General features: G+C 42.0%; 1 protein-coding gene and 1 long non-coding RNA gene across 17 annotated transcripts in view; one reads left to right on the plus strand and one right to left on the minus strand.

The window, feature by feature from the left end:
• The window catches only part of CELF4 (CUGBP Elav-like family member 4), a 709508-nt gene that overhangs the window by 228137 nt on the left and 463679 nt on the right, over positions 1-17692 (minus strand). The window lies entirely within an intron of this gene.
• On the plus strand, positions 12105-17679 carry LOC111941049 (uncharacterized). Its single transcript, XR_002869825.2, has 3 exons — positions 12105-12213; positions 14569-14621; positions 14726-17679. It is a non-coding gene; the product is annotated as an uncharacterized LOC111941049 (long non-coding RNA).

A 17692-nucleotide genomic window follows, 5' to 3' on the forward strand; every position in this document is an offset into this window, starting at 1 on the left:
ATGATTTTTCCATTGCATTTCACATCTTATCAGGGACTTGTTTGGGCTTGAAACTCTGAAGCTTTTTCTGTAGGTCAGTTCAATAAGGCACTCAAAGCTGCTTTTCTCTCCATTGATTGGGGTGTTTGGTATGGTTTTAGTTTCCTTTATTTATTTTTTTTTTAAAGTAAAATAATAATCTATGGTTTTGGGTTCTTTTCCTTCCCTTTTTTGTCCTTTTATTTCTTTTATCTCTAAAGAAAAATAGATATTTTATCATTCTTGGTCCATCATAAAAATATTCCCTCTTATCCTCTTTCTTTACCTGGTATCTAGAGAGGGCTCTAGTTTCTTCACTAGCATTGCAGTGTTATAAAATTTGACTGATAGTTTCAGATTCAAACAGTTATTTCAACCAGACATGAGATAGGAGCAAAACAACATCTTCACCAACCATTCTACCCCTGGGTAAACTGTACCCTCTGTTTTCATGACCTATAGCCTTTGGCACAAAACAGTTCATTTGCTCCAACATCTCTTTTTGCCATCATATTTAAGGAAGAGATGGACACATGTTGAGATTGAGTGGAATGGACAATGTGTGAAGATTTTTTGGAATTAAATAATAATTGGGGGACAGGTAATAGATAGGGAGATGAGGATGACTCCACAGGTTCCTGGGATCTTCTCAGGTGCTGGGTAGTGGTAATTGTTATGACAAATATGTACCCCCAAGCAGGAAATCACCTGTCCCTGTTCCCCTGTAGCCACCTGACTCCAGGAGCAATAGTCCAGCACAAGGTCAGAGATGGGCTCCTGACTCCCATCTCTCCTTGCTGCCATTTTTCTCCAAGAGCCCTTCTCAGCCAGCTCCTGATTACTCCTGTTCTCAGAGAAGAACCACCAGAGCAGTGGTTTCAGGCAGCCCCTGGCACCTCCTCAAGCAGCTCTGGGCCTGCAGCGATGAGCAGGGATACCTGAAAACCCAAGGAACCTCTGTGTCTTCCACAGGGATTGTCTGGGAGGATGAAATCCAAGAGCCCCTCTGATAACACACATTACAGCTCCTCCCCACAGCCTCTGCTCCAGCTTGACAAACCACAAAATTCCAGGTGGCCAGATTTGAAATTTCTATAGGTCTTTAAAAAAGTCACCCTTCTTTTTGGGCATTAGTAAAAAAATTCCTGCTTCCATGATTACATATTTTATCTTTTGTGTTGTATTTCTACCTCCTCCCTCCTCCAGCTTCTCTCCTCTCACAACAGTTTCATGCAAACCTTCTAAGATTTCTGTGGGGAGTGGTAGGCAATAGAACTCTGTTGTCTAATGGGACTTCCACCAGCATCCTTCCTGGCATTTCACTCTTCATATTATAATTTATAGTGTAATGTAATTTTTTTCATATCACACTATAACATAAATTATTGCCAGTTTGTCCTTAACTCTCAAGGAGACAGTCTAGGGATTTTTGAACCAGGAAAAAGGATGAGAGAAAGAGAGAGAGAGAGAGAAAGAGAGATGGAAGGATTGAAGGGGTGGGAGAAAAGGGGGGAGATGAGCAAAGAAAGGGATAGGAGAGAGAGGTGAATAATGGAAGGAGAGAGAGAGAAAGAAAATTTATTTTTTAGAAGCAGAACTCCCAAAGTTAAACTAGCTTTTCTGAGGGCAAACTTAGCAAATAAAATTAAAGAGGAAATCTTTTTGTTCCAATAACTTATTATAATGCTCTGCTTCAGCCTAGGATATGTCAATGAGTCCTCAGTGGATGAGACAGGAGAGAGTCTGAGGAAAAGACCATCAGCCTGAAAAATAATGTATTTCTAAGTTTTCTTAGCTTTCTCACTAATATGTCCCTTAAATTATTAAAAGTGAAAGACATTTTAATATCATTTGGAGGCTGTTTGTTCATTTCTGGCATCTCATTTCACCTGGAGAATAACATTACAGAAGACAGCTTTACTGTCTATTTACTTTATTATTGTAAGTTATTTCCATTATGCACGCCGTTAGGAGCCCCTCTTGGTTAGGTGCTGCACAGATGTGTCCCAAGGCATGAGCAGCCCATTTAGCTGAGGAGACTGCAGGGACTGTGCTCGTGTCCCCTCCTCTCCGAGCTGGCACAGCTCCATGGGCACAGCCATGCTCTGCATGCGGCAGTGCTGGCAGAAGACTGCTTCTGCGTTCTTCATTTGCATCACTTGAAGAAATCATCACACTCTGCTGACTAAAAAATGCCCTCCCTCCGCTCACATATCCCCTGCCTTCCTTTGGAAGCCTCCCCAAAGCAGAGAGAGGGACAGCAGCAGAGGTGCCCTTGTGTGGTCAAGCCCCTGGGGACACCCTGCAAGCAAGTCCCAAAGATTGCCACATTCTTCCATAATTAATGGCTCCCAATGAAGGGAAAAAAAAAAAAAAGGAAAATGGAAACAAAATGTTTTTAAACATACATATGATTGAGGCTTTAAACTATGAGGCCAGAAAGAGCCATTTGACTGCTGGCTGTGGTTTCCTGTGTCTGACAGGCTGGTCTGTGTCCCTGCATGGCAAGGCACAAGCTGGTCTCAGCCTGGGCTGTCTCTGCTGCAGGCAAATGTGCTGCTGTGTGCCAGGTGGGCACGCTTGTGAGCTGGGACAGCTGGAGATAAACGCTGCAGCCAGCTCCTGCTGACAGCAACCTGGGCCACTGTACCAGCATTTGGTGCTGGATCACATCACACTTCATTTTCCTACACACCCAGTACAGGAGGACATCATGAGGGAAAAGGAATTTTGGGGGAAGCATAGAATCACAGAATGGTTTGGGTTGGAATAGACCTTAAGGATCATCTTGTTAGACCCCTTGCCAGGGCAGGGACTCCTTCCACTCCTTCCAACAGGTTGCTCAGAGCCCCATCCAGCCTGGCCTTGAACACTTCCAGGGATAGGCCATCCCAAACTTCTCTGGGCAATCTGTGCCATTGTCTCAGCACATTCACAGTCAAGAATTTCTTCCTAATGCCTAACCTAAACCTGTTGTCTTTTAGTTGAAAGACATCACCTTTTGTCCTTTCAGTACAGGTCCTTTTAAAAAGTCCCTCTCCCGTTCTCTTTTAGAACCTTCTGTTACCGGAAGGTGCTGGAAGGTCACTCTGGATCCTCCTGCTCTCCTGGCTGAACAACCCCAACTGTGTCAGCCTGTCTCCATAGCAGAGTTGCCCCAGCCCTCTGATCATCTTTGTGGTCCTTCTCTGGACCTGTTCTCACAGGTCTTGCCTATCCTGATGGTCCTAGAGTTGGATTCAACACTTCAGGCAGAGCCTCATAAGAGCAGAGGGGGAGAATCACCTCTCTCTACCTGCTGATCACACTGCTTTTGATGTAGCCCAGAAGCCAGTGCCTCCTTCCCCTCTTCGGACAGCTTTCATGAGGCATTAAGTGCTGGGAAAATAGCTGGGCTTTTGGATCAAGATTTTTACTATAGCCCAGCTCTCCTCCTTCCTTTCACTTCCCTCCCTTAGCTCCTCTTTCCTCTTGGTTTTCAGCAGCTGAAGCAGAGCAGAGAGGTTACAAAACCACCCAGAGCCTCCAGCTGCAATAATCACTCGGGCTTGTGTAGGATTTACACGCTGCAGTTGTAGGATTACATCTATAAACAGCTCAGAGAAAGAAAATAAAAGGAAAAAATACGTTGCAACATCCTTATCCCTCTCTTTTCTCCATGCCCTCCTTGGCCCAGGACCTGTGAGAGTCTTGGTGATTTTTAACTCCTCTTTCCACCCTATTCTTCTCCCACAGCCTTGCTCAGTTACTAGAGCACAGTATTTTAGGGCAGCACCTCACATATGACTGCTTTTAGTATATGGTGTGTATTTGTCTTTTTGCCCACAGCTTGTGCAGGATGCCTATGGTTTAGTAAAGCCAAGCACTTCATCATTTGATAATCAGCCAGATTCAGAGTCTGACACCTTCCTTTCTAATGTGCTGCTCCAAGAGCCATACAACTTCTGCAGGATCTGCTTCGTAAATATCTTTGCAAATATGAGCAGCTGGGTTAGAAATGTATATCCACTTTGCTTTTCAGAGGAGGGAATATCAATCCTCCAAATGGGAATCAGAATCAATGAAGGTGCAGAAGGGTCCTGTCACATCAGCCTCAAATTGCTTGGTGGAAGAACCCAAAATAGTGACAGCACTGCTGGAAGACTCTCTGCTTCCTGGAAGTCTGAGGAATTCCTCACCAAGTTATGCATAAAATCTGCCTCCTGCTTTTTTCAAATGTAATTTTCCTGGACACATCTGGTCATCAAGCTTTGCTTGTGGCAGATCCAAGCCCTTCCCATTTCACCACCAGAAGGGAATGCCAGTCCTGTTACACTTAATCTAAGGATCTGTCTGGGTTTCACTTTCTGCCTGATTGTAAATGAAGTTTGTCCATCCTAACCTCTGGGGGCAGGTCATGTTTTTTGAGCTGGTAGAGACTCTCAAAAGAAGGGTTGTAAAGTGGAGTTGCAGTCTTGAGAAAGTCTGTAATAATAGACACTCCTGTATTAATTAATCACTCTGATGAAACAACACACATGCCTCAACTGAGGCTCACTGCATGGACCCAAACTGCATTCTTTCACCTTCTTTCAACTCCTTATTTCTTAGAAATATTTTTTCACTCTCCAAGTCCAAGTTCATGTCCAGACTTGTTTCCTTTTTCTCCTTTGTCTTCACACCCTGAGCAGAATTTAACTTAATATGTTTACTTAGACTTTTTTGTCAGCCGGCTGAGCAGAACCATTACACAATAGGAACATATGTCAGCCTCTCATGGACTTATCCCTGTGTTTTTGACATGATGAATTCAATCGATTGGTAAATGGGTAAATAGTGAGAGAAATTGCTTTCTCTCATTACTCTGCATGGCTGTGTCATTACCCTTTAATATTACATCATTATTGACTGATGCAGCCTGTCAAGATATGGCCAGCGGGATGTAATGCAGTGGTAGGAGATGTGCAAAATATTACACTTAAAGTCTACCTGTGTATGTATGGGTGAAAGAGGGAGAGGAAGTGATATGTGTAACCCCAGCAACCAAAATGAACAAGGCTGCTTCTCACTTAGCCTCAGACTCCGATCTGTGATGAATGCTTTGGTGGAAAGTTGCCCCACTCTTAATCAAAAGGACCAGATCCCATTTAAGCCATGCCAGCAAGACTGGATATCCCACACACTCATCCCACCCCTGACATTCCTGTTCCTTACTGTAAAAACTCCATGACTTTTCTCTTTAAATACTATTATGGCTTGATCTAACCAATTAGATGTGATCTAAGATATATATATATATAGAGGGAGGAAGGAAGGAATGAATTTATTTTTCTCCTACATTCTGTATCAAATCTTTGCAATCTGCTTTCTTGATTTCTTTATTTCATTTGATAGTTCCAAAAACCAATTTTATGCCTTATATATTAGTAAGAGGAAAGAGAAATGTATTAGAAAGATATTTTAGCTATCAGTTAAGAGAGAAAGAAACAAATATAAAAAGAAGTATTGTCAAAGGCTTTGCTCTGTACCCAACTGTTGTGTTTCTCCTTTCTCTTTTCTTAGCCTTCCTTTGGGAAAGAAGACCTGTCAAATTAAAAATGAATAAAAACTCATTAAGAAACAACAGGCCTAGATTAAACTGCACTGGGATTACACTGATGTGGTGGTCTTCCCCACCTTTACTTCTGTCCAAAGATTGCAAACCCTTTTTCTCCTCCAGGACTCTTGCCTCCATCCTGGTCCTGGCTAACTTCATTCCTGCATGAAACCCTGGGCTTGAAGGGGCTGTGTGGGGAGAGAGTAGGAGAGAGAGGGAATTGCTTTTTATGCTGCCTTTTGTTTTTAATTAACCTCTGGTGTTTTCTTTGCCTAGAGAGAGACCAAATCCTCTCACCCTGATTTTTTACACATGCCTGCATTCAGACTGCAGCAAACTGAGATCAAGAGAAAGAAACCCAGAAAAAGTTAGAGGGGAAAAGAAGCCTCTGCGTCAAAAGGAGGAACATTATATAGAGAGGGAATTGCATCTGTGTAAATCTGTACACTTGTAAATCTGTGTAAGATTTACAGGCCAATCTTTGCTTATTTATCCTGGTATGAAGCAAACCCAAGAGAAGAAAATACACTCATGGACAGTGAGCTACCAGGCTTCTGCAGCTCAGGATTCCTGCAGCAAACTCATTCCAGGTGTTTGCACAGGAACATCTGGGTTGGTCTTTGACACAGAGATGAGCAACATAACCCTCCCTCTGCAGGGCTTTTCTCACTCTTCAGCCCACACACTTCTTAAAGATGGTGATGGTTCAATAAATACCAGCTCTGAAACACCTGAACTTAACTAGCAGATCTAAGGTTATAGCTGAAGCACACTGGGGTACTTTTATCTCTCTTTGTGGATTAACCAATTAGAGGTCAAAGAAACCAACAAAATATCCAATACACCACTTTAAAAAGAAGACAATCAGCATGCTAACTTCTGTTCTGGCCATGTTGGGAGAAGAAAAAGAAATATTTTGGATATGTATTGACACAGAAATATAGGTAGGAGGCAGGACAGGAAGATTTTTGCTAAGATTAACTCAGGTAAAACAAAAGGCTGGAGTAATAATCTACACTTAAAACTTTGTTCTACACAAATGTAGAGTGAAGATATCTGCAGAAACTGAAGAACAGATTTGGATAAAATCCTCCTTCTGTGGATCGTGCTGTGGAGGGGTTGGTCACTTCAGCACCCTGAGCCTTTCCATGAGTGTTAGAGACCTCATGTTTTTTGGTCCCTCTACTTTGCCAGCAGTGCTGTTACATAAGACAACACACCAAGTAACAGCTTTTCTGTGAAAAGCGTTATCTTTCCCAGGGAGAGACAGACCAGCAAAAAGCTTTCTGTCACTTTCAACAGGAACTTTGGGCTAAAGTCTCGGCTCATGTAAATCAGTGTAGCTCCACTGAACTTCAAGTTGACAAAGCATTTTGAAACCACTTGGCCATCATCTTGGAGAATCCACAGCAAATGGTGGTGCATGAGTAAATGTATTGTAATAATAATGGCAATGACAATAACATAAATGGAATTTTCTGTGGGACTTCTTGAACACCACCAGCAAGCTGAAAACATGGACAGTGTAAAGATCTGAGTATGAGTTTCCTGTGCTGTAGACTATGCTTTGTGTATTTTCACTTGGTATATAATCATTCTGCTGCTGCCCTGAAAATAGTGAAATTTCAAAGTTAGATATACGATACCATAAAAATAAAATTATTTCAAATATTGTGTAATTGAGTTCCTTACTCATTCACCATGTGTCCTAAGAAAAATTCAAGTCAGGGAGCCACATATGTTCATTATCACTCATGCATATATATATATATTTATATATATATATATAAATCATGCTGAATACCCATAGAAAATAATCACTAAGTGTTTAGATTTTCATTTCCACAGATCTAGATTTCTCTTGCTCTAAAAGAGAAATCCAGCCACTGTTAATGGTAGCAGGATCCTTAACCCCGACAGAATCAGGCACCCCAACACAACAAGGTTGTTCATGAACAAGGCAGTGGGCTTGTGTGAAGCATGTAGATGCTTATGGAAGCCTTAAATCTTGTAAAATTGAACACACTTCCCAGTTTTATGATGCACTTATAAACTGTTCCTCCTATTCCACACTTAAGGACAATTCTGTGCCATCCCAACTTCTGTGCTATTTGGGTATCAAACAAGCAAAGATACCTACAGAGACCATACCTGAGAGCTGTGAGGGTCTTCACAAAGCCTTGGGTCTGCTGCCTATGGAAGAAGGGCCAGAACCAGAGGAAAGGTTTGGCAGGAACCTGGAGAAGCTCCCTAGCTCAATTGGCACAGTGTAGAACCACATAAAAGTGTGTTATTACTGACAGATACATTTTTCCCATTTTTAACCAGCCTCCAGTGACAGAGAGCCTCAGCCCCCCCAGACCATGAGTTTTACCCACATAGTTTCTTTCCTCCCCATTAGAAAGGATTTCTCTTAGTCAGAAACCTTCTCCATTCAATTCTCTGCCTCTTTCCAGTGGCAATAAGGAAGTGAATAGATCTTCAGACAGGTAACAGAAACCCTGTTCTTTCATTAAAGATGTCTGTTGTAACATCCATTAAATGGCTGGTGCCAGGAGATGCAGACATTGATACAGGGCGGTGAGTTATCCTGACATGGACAAGGGGAAGGACATGTCCTTCCACTTTCTTTTCCAAATTTTATCAGAGTCAGTCTTAGAAAATTCAATATTCGTTCTAAGCTCCTGCTTAATAAACTTGGCAAACATGACATTTTTAAAACAAAACAAAACCATGCTGTTCACTTTCCCTTTTCATTCTTAATTGGCCCATCTAAAAGCAATCAAGTGAACATTTAGCTGTGGTAGAAAGATCTGCAGGAGACCTCTCCTCCAAATGCCATTATTCAGGAGTGAGCAAGAGTGTGGATATATTTATGGAGAGTGGGAGGCACACTGAAAATTCTCTTTCAACAGTGACAGAGGAGCAGAAGCACAGCCAGGGCTGGGACCAGGGGGGAAAACAGATACACAGTGCCCTGTTGTTCAAGATTAGCCAGAGGAAGTCACAGCCTTCTCTGCCTGTGGATTAGGTTCCTTTGATGGTGTCGGGGGAAATTAGGCATTAAAGAATAAACCATATGAACAGCACACTGAATAGGGAGCTGCCTAAACTTGGCAAAAGCAAACACCACAGAAAAAGGGATCTCTTTCAGTGGGTCTCACATAGCACTCTTTCCTAGGGATTGGCTTGCTGGGATTTAGGTGTGTTAGCCCCTTCTGGCACAGCACACCCACCCAGAGCAGGGTTCCCTCTCAATCAGCTGCTCAGTGAATAGAAAGGTAAATTCCAAGAGAGAGTGAGGCATGTGTAAAGCATGGCTGTCAGCCTGTCTCTCCCACTGCTGAAATGCAGACCTGCTGAAGCACTTAATCTGTTTCACCTGTTAATGGGTTTGGGGCTATGAAATCCTCTCTCGGCTGCTTGGGGTGCGTGATGAAAGACATCAGGTGTAGATCAAGCTAACTTTGCACAGCAGGTAATACAATTTCTAGAAATATACACACAAGTGTGTCTAGGGCAGGAATCAGATTTCAACAGTGGAGCCATACAGAACGAATAATTATATTTTGCATTTTTAATAGACTTATTAGCATAATAATACATTAGTCTAATAGAATATTAATGTGATGCAGAAATATTAGCATATTATAGATCCTTATTCATTAATATATTAGACCCTTATTGTATTAGTGGCACAATCTACTAGAGAAAATGTTGCTTTGTGTCTGATATTGCTATCCCAGAAAAAATTGAGATTGGCAAATAAAGAGCCTCTCTGTGTCACAGGCATGACTGAGTCTAGGTGTTAATCCAAGAGCTGAGAAGAAAATGCTTTTGCAGGCAGAGAGCATTTGATATTTGAGTAGTTTTCCCACTTTTTCTGAATTCAACCTAAAAACTTTTAAAGCTGTTTCTGTGGGGAAAAAAAAAAAAGCAAAAAAAAAAAGCACCCTAAATCCTAAACTCATAAAAATCTCAGATCAGGAAGAAATAGATTCCATTTTCTGGCATTCAGATGCCCTCCTAAAATGTAGGGAAATGGCTTCATATTGTTCTTATCCCACTGTTTTAAATTCTGCAGAAAGTCAAGTCTGCTCTGGGCACCTGGTGCTCTTCCTGGTGACCAGCACTCCTTTTCAGAATCTCCCTGTGTCACACTCTTCCAAAAAGATTTTCTCAGCATCTCATACCCTGGTACCCCACATAACTGACAAGCAACCTCACTACCTGTTTGGTTTTCTGGCATTGGCCTCTTCTCCTAAACCACCCACCAGAATCGAAAAGCCTGTCCTGAAAAGCACTTAATTGAAAACGGTAGCATCCCATGAAAAGACTTGACAAATCCTATTAAATTAGGCCCCCCAAAATTCCTCAGTATCTTTGTTAAGATGCTGTCAGGTTGACAGCAGCTCTGGAGTCCCATTGCTTATCTGCTCTTCCCCATCCACCCCTTAGCAGGAGTGAGGTCTTTTTGAGCTTGTGTTGCTGTGCATCCCTTTGTACTGGGGAAACTGACTCCAAGGGCACTTTTAAGGCAGTCCCCTCAGACAAACAGAATGTCAAATCAGGGCTGCTTGCTCTGATAGGGACTCGACTCCCCTATGAATGGGGCTGCACGCTGCTGTTGCCTGCTCAAGCTGCATATCAGGCTGCATGACCCCGATGTCCTTATGGCAACTGAATAAACATTCTCTATAAGCTACGGAAAACAAATATCATCTAGCGACTTAATCCCACATCTCTCATTCACAGACAGACTGACAAACAGGACTAATTCCTCTTATTAATACTTTGGGTATAGGCAGCAGCACTGACCAAGATGACTCATAGGTTAGATTACGTGCTTTCAGCAGAACTGGAAAATGTGTGAAGCAGAAAAATGAGGAATGTCAGTAGGGATGCAGAGTTTTGAAGTCTGTTGCTTCTTTTCTTCCTTTGAGGAAATGCAGTGCAGTTCTTTCCAGAAGCAGATATTCCCCAAGATCCAGGTAACCCTCCCAACTAAGGAAAACAAAGGGAAGATGAAAATCATAACGCTTACCCTCCAGAAAGCATTTGCTTCAATCTGGCATCTCTGTGGCACAGGTTTGTTTGAAACTCCTTCTAAGGAGCTCAGCAAAGTAGGAATTTTACTTTTAAAAATAATATACTAGATCCCCAATAAACAAAGCTCTTGAATTGAACTGACCATAGTGCATTTTTTCTGTCTTACATTAGACCCAAGAGGCTGTTTTCCTGGGCTTTTTTTTTTTTTTCCTTGATGCATTTAAACAGCAGCTTTCCTCTTCTCCTTGTGATCATGTTAAATGTTTAATTGCTCTTTGCATTTGCTGACGGCACAACATAAGCCCCTGCAGTAAAAGAGATTTGTGCTAAAACTCAAGTGCTTAAGAAATAAGGAAAGGGGTTATATTTTGGGTCAGTTCAATTATCTCTATTTTTTTGGAATTATATATTAATTTTAATATAAGCTTCAGCACAGAAGTGCAATTAGCATTCAGACAATGTGAGAAAGTCTTGCCTGAAGTTAAGTGATGTGTAGAATCCATGCAGGGAATTCAGGGAGGTTAGGCAGTGCAGCTCACTGCCATAACAGGGCTAAGCCAGGTCCTCAGATGGTGTAAATCATCACCATCAGTGAAGCCATCCTGATTTACACCACATAACTGTGTCCCCCCACTGCTGTTTGAGATGGGCTCAAGATGACAGCATTGGGATCACCACTGGAATACAGACTTTTTCTAAGTTCTAAATTACATGAAAGCCACCCAGTCAGACACAGCAAAGCTTTTGTTAGCAGCTATCATCCATCCAGAGCCAGTCCAGACACTCCAAAACCCTCCTGACATAAGTAGTAAGAAGTAAACCTTGCCTCCCACTTCCACATTTGTCCAAACCATTTGCACAAGGCAGGTGCTTTTACACCCTCCATTTTAAGCTAAACCACTGCACTCTCTGACTGGCCTGAGAGGAATGCTGAGCACAGCAGGACCAAACTATTCTGGTGGGACCAATCTCCTTCTAAATTCAAGTTTTGGGTAGCAATAATCCAATGTTTATCCTCCTTCCATATCTGTCTCCTCACACCTAAATCTATTGTAACCCCTTAGCAGGGCTGAGCTGAGAATTTTGCAGAGTTAGGACCCTTCTCTGGTGAGCAGTACAAGCAGACCAACTCCCTGTGTTCCAGTCCCAGAACTCCAAAGCAGTTCAAGTTGGGAGGTTCATTCAGTGCTTTTGCAAAAGAGTCCTTTCTGTCAGAATCTGTCTAAACTCAAAGAATTAATGAGCTTGTATTCTGCAACAGGCTGTGAGAGGAAACCAGCCAGAGGGACCCTTGATAGGACCCTTAATGCAGCTTTGTTACTGTCCTTTGTTCAGCCCCCCAGCAGACTGGGGCTCTGTTGTCTACTGGAGAGGGGGCCCAGCTGATCCTGAAATAATGCCATTAATGTATAACAGCTTCAAACAATCCATCTAATTTAATGCCTGCATTTCTTCTGGGCTTGCTTTTCTCTTTATTTTACATCTCGTCATGAGGAATAGCGTTTCTTTAGAAAAAAAAAAAAAGAAGAAAGAAAGAATACAGAGAAAAAAGAAAGAAAAAAAGGAATATGGTGAGGTTTTTATGTTTTTTTTTTGTGTGTATTTTTTTTTGTTTCTTTTTTTGTTTGTTTGTTTTCTATGGATTCACCCTGCTTTTTCTCTTCCCGAATGCTGTTTTAGGTCTCTTTTTATTTAACAAAACAAGGTCAGCTCATCAGCAAAAAAGCTGAGAGTTTCACAGGGTCCAAGACTGCTACCATCTACAGAATTACTTTTTAACACATTCTGAGTAAAAATTATCCCCTCTGAGCCAAATGCAGATTGACAGCCAAACATAAAACAATCACATTTTGTTAATTCATTTACAGAGGTGCAACTGTCTAATCCAACACCACTTTTCTCTGACTCCATAGCAGTGTTTTTGGCATTGTCTTTTTTTTTTTTTTTTTTTTAATGAGAATTTTTGGGAGGGAGGTTTTTGTTACTGTTTAAGGGAGAAGATAGGATTCCTGTGAATCCCTGGGGCTGTGGGATTGCTCACCAACATCTCGAGCCCGTTTTGCTTGTTTATAGTTCAGAATGCAGCTTTTGTGTCAAAAACTGAAGCCTTTAACATTTTCAAAGCCTGTCTTCCTCTCAGTTGTGGTGCACATGCTGATGGAGCAAAACAAGGGCACCCAGAGTTCAGTAGCTCTTATAATTGGACCTAAACTGATTTCAGTCTAAGGTCAATTCAAAGAGGAGGCTTCAGGTGCCATTCAGAAATGACAGGAGAGCCTGATGTAAGCCCTAATATTGCAGGAGTTATGTAGCACTGATCAGCTGGAAATCACTGCTGGAAAGTTGCTGTTGGGATTGTCTTGCTTGCATATAGGCTGTGGATCTAGATTATTTAGAGAGACAGATAGTCAGACAGACAGATATGGGTAAGGAGATGAAATTCCATCCTTGTCACTCTGTGATCCAATTTAACCTGATTTTCCTCTATTTAATTCTGTGTGCCTTACTACAAAGGTGTCTGTAACCTCATTATCTAAGTATGGGAGATGTGAAATTAGACTAATAGGTAATAGAGATAAATAGTTATACCATTCAGCAGCTGTGTATTTTCGCTTACCTATCATTCTACTCATGCATGCATCTTTCAGTTTTCAGAGGTGTTGAAAAGGGAAACATTCAAGGCTTAATATTTGTCTGCATTTTTTTTAAGTGGTCGATACAAACGCTGACAGACACACTCACAGCTCTGCAGCAATCTCAGTCCTCTCAAAAATGGTTCATTGAGCACCTCTGAAACAGCAGTGTGAAGGCATTAGATCACACATGAGACACTTGAAAGCTGTGCCCAGTGTTGAAAATTCACCTTTCCTATTTGTTCCTGCCTCGTCCTGCATATAGAAAAGCCGCTCCATGACCTGACCTTTAGAAAATGATTCCCACTGCAGTTTTAAAACATGGGGACATGGGGTGGGCTATTGTTTTTGAGGATAGACAGAAGGGCTGGAAATACAGAAGAAATTTATATGACATGGCCCTTTTCGAAAATAACAGGTGACTTGGCTGACATCAGGCAGGGTTACAGTGGTGGAGCTGAAAATCGTGCCACCTCTTAAGCAGAAGAACAAATTCCCACCTTCCACTTTATCTGTCTGTAAAGCATGAGAGGCTGACAGGGATCTGCTGCCCACCCACTGTCCCAAGGACTTGGGGGCTGAGTTAATCCCATCACACTAACAGGACGTAACAATGTGTTGGGAGTACTTACCACATTCCTTGAAATTGAAGAAAGTTGCCATGGTTATTAGTAGCTCCTAATGATATTTGCATAGATTAACAGACTTTAATGCAATCATGAATGCTACAATCCCGGGGAAAATAATGAAGAAATCCATTATGAGGTAATAAAATAACTAAGTCAATACAGCAATAATTTGATCCCATATTAGTAATAATTTCATCTCCTGCTGCAAGGCAATTTTAATGCACATACCATTTCTGGACAGTTTTATAAATATCACCTTTGTTTGAGATAATTAATTAGCAAAACCAAAAAATATATTGCTGGTATTTTATACGATAAATTAGTCATTAGGTTTAAACTGGCAGGCTGTAATAAAACTTATTAAGATAAATATGCTGGGATTCTTAACACTTCAGAGAAGCTGTTCTCTGTCTTAAGGCTCTTCTGGTGCAAAGCTATCATCGCTGCTGGATGGTTTCTATGTATGTTAAAACCCAATTATGAAAATCATGTTTATAACCCCGACTTGCTTAGCAATAGGAGCTGAATGCATTAGCCCGTATGTGCCCAGTGGACGAGGCTAAGGTGAGGGTGAGTTGCTGAGGGCCCTATTATCTCACTTCCCATCATCACTCAGAGCCCAGAGCCTCCTGCAAGACTAACCCAAACTAACTTCACTTCACAGGAGCCCAGGTCTAGGTCATTCTGCCAATAAAGGAGGGAGATTTGCAGTCAGAGGTAGAGGAGAGGGAGAATATTAACCATTAGGTGGGTACATACCAATGTTAGTTTTCCACTTCTTTTCTAATTTTGTGATCACTGAATTGTTTTTTGCCTTCCAGAAGTGCCTGGAAATTACAAAAGACCTCAGCAACATCTGTGACAAAGTGGCCACTGGGGCCAAGAGCTACTGCACTTGACAGTGACCACTGTTTCCAGCACTCTGAAATATTCCCTCCATGTGGCTGGAGCTCTGAGAAAGGCTTTGCTGTGTGTTTGGGGAGCTGTCCCAGACAGATGGCACAGGTTGGCTGAGACTGCCAAAACTGGATGGGGACCAGCTTCTTGCAAGGAGTGCAGATCTTGCAGTCTAATGAGCTGATCTTGGCTCCCTGGAAGACTGACTGTGTGGCCAAAGCAAGGATTGCCTTTCTGGGCTTCATGACACCACTCTCCAGGAGCAGGGGTATTAAATCATTAGACTGCCTTTGCATAAGCATCGTTTGGGCCTTGCTTAAGCTTCCCCTGAGCCAGTTTACTGTCACCTTCTCAAGCCATTACAATTTCCCACCCTGGCCAAACTCAGCCCTTTCGCCACAGTTCCGCATTAAGCAAGGCTTCCAAATCCACGTCACTTTGAATTTGAAATGGCAGTAAGTGACACAAATTGATGATACATCAAACTCTAGTTCTTGGTGTGGGCCAATTCCTAATTCAAAATAGGAATGTCCCCAAAATCTCATTCTCTTTTATAAAAAAACTCACAAGACTTTCCTAACTGGGAACAGAAGTGCTGTTGGAAACTACTATTAAGCCAATTTTGTAGTAAGTAAATAGTCAAAAGACAGAGAAAGTGGCCAAAACCATTTTTCTCCCATTCAGAAACTACATCTGTTATAATACTATTAGGGCAGCACAACACATTAAAGAGCTAAGGAACTCACTCTACTGTGGATACACTCCCTTTCCTAATCCACCACAGGCATCATCCCCCTTGAAATAAAATGATGGAATCAATTCCATCATTTAGCTTCTTTGGGGAGAGCAAATGTTTTTCCCCACCGTGCAGCAATGTCTTCACTTACTGTATGCTTTCTCATTGAGGTACAAAGTGCTTCATGTACAAGTTTGATTTAGGAATCCCATAAACTCTGTAGTGCTAGAAGAGCACGTGGAGCAAAAATCATTGTAACAAGGACTTTGCTCTCAGTTTTGTTAGTTAAGCACACTTTGCTGGGCAGTGTTAGGGAAGGCTGTTGGACTACAAAGACCTTCTATGTGACACAGAATGGCTGCTATTATATAATCACGTCACATCCAGTGACAATTGACATGGTCCATGGAATTCAGGTGGTGGGCTGTGTGCCTTGCTTTTTAATGAGACCTTGTTAGATCTGAATTTCCAGTCCTTATATTGGGTATGTTAATTGGAAAACTGTTTAGAAATGCTGTGACATGATAAGGACCACAAGTCTAGGCAAGACCTTAGAGCTTATTCAATTTGCTGTTATTTGTGGACGCATGTCAACCCCACTGCACTCTCTGTTCTATCATCTCTGCTTTGGTGTCTTTGAACATACAACATTTACTTTGACTGCTCAAAGGGGAAGGTAGGGTTGTTGAGGACCAGATTTTTGGGTGCAGGTTTCCCCAAAGTGGTCTGAGACTCCTAATTATCTATTGTAGCTATTTCTTTGGCTGATCTCCATCATTCCAGGTGCACCTGGCCCCAGTTCTGCTCAGTATCTGTGGCCCACAATTGATCTAGTATCTCCAAAATTATGTTTCAATGATGTCTATTAGGTGGGTCCTCTGCTGGCTGTTATGGTTCTCTCCTGTGCATGAACTGAGAAATATAAGCACAGGATTAAAAAAGGACCTTTTTTAAAATTTCCACATGAAACCCCTGAACTGCTTGGCAGAATTGTGACCGATGGGTGGCACCACACCATCCCTCTCACTAAGACCTTGTGGCTCCACAGGATGTGGTAAAAAAACATTTAAAGACACTTAAGCCAGGCCTGGGGCATCTAGCCCACCTTGGTGAGGTTGGAAAAGTCCCTGCATAATTGGGCATTTTGTGATTGGCCTGATGCTGAGGGGTTTGGGGAGCCTTGCAGCTCAGTTCTCTTTGGCATCAGGGATCCTCATCTTCACAAGCTTCCTAGCTCCACTAAATCAAATGCCCTCAGTGGTGAGGGAAGAGAGGAAAAAGCCTTCAGCATCTGCTGTGGAAAACTGACTTTGGTGACAGGCGTCTCACAACTGCCATCCCACAATCGCTCCCCTTGTCAATACCGTGACCTTTCCGAGGCGGAAGCTCCTTTTTATTACTCTGTGCACTGGGGTAAACCAGGCCATGCTGTGTTATCTACCCAATTTATCAACACTATTTACAGCAGGTCCATTCCACTGTCTGGCTTAACTCAGTGCCCAGAGACTCTGCATTGAGAGAGGAGGCTGCTGCTGAAGAGAAAGAAATGTCAATTCCAGCCTAGTCCCCTAAAGTGAAATAAAAGAAACACAGTAAATAAGTAAAGAGAAGTAAATACAGTATCTCCAGGGTGATTACGTCTATCTACTCCAATACAGGCAAGCATGAAACCAATAGAAACACCATCTTATCCTCTTAGTTATCACCACACACCGAATGTCATCTCTTGGTGGCCTAAAAAGAAAGAAGCATGCCACATCCATCTTTAATGAATATGACATGTCTCTCACCTGCTTGTATTTCAGCAACCCCAAACTGCTGAGAAATGAGGTAGGAGAATATGTACTCCTTGCTTGCCCTGAATCATGAGGAAAGATTAAAATAATTCTTGTTCTGCTTTGTTTTTCAATGATTCCTCTGAGGAAAATTTGTTTTTTTCTGCTCTTCTGTGCGCTAAGAGTTCAGGTTCTCCAGAACCTGTGATCAGGATGTAATCTTTGGCTCTTTTCAAATCAAAGAAAAACAAGCTTTTATATGCACAAATACTCATAAGAGCTGTGGGTACTTGGAAATCCCCAAGTATCATGAGACTTACTGTCAGGTCACGAGGGTGGCAGTGTGCTCTCCATCACACACATACCATTTGAGTCTTGAG

This window comes from Cyanistes caeruleus, chromosome Z (assembly GCF_971803275.1).
Source record: "Cyanistes caeruleus chromosome Z, bCyaCae1.hap1.1, whole genome shotgun sequence".
NCBI classification, from domain to species: domain Eukaryota; kingdom Metazoa; phylum Chordata; class Aves; order Passeriformes; family Paridae; genus Cyanistes; species Cyanistes caeruleus.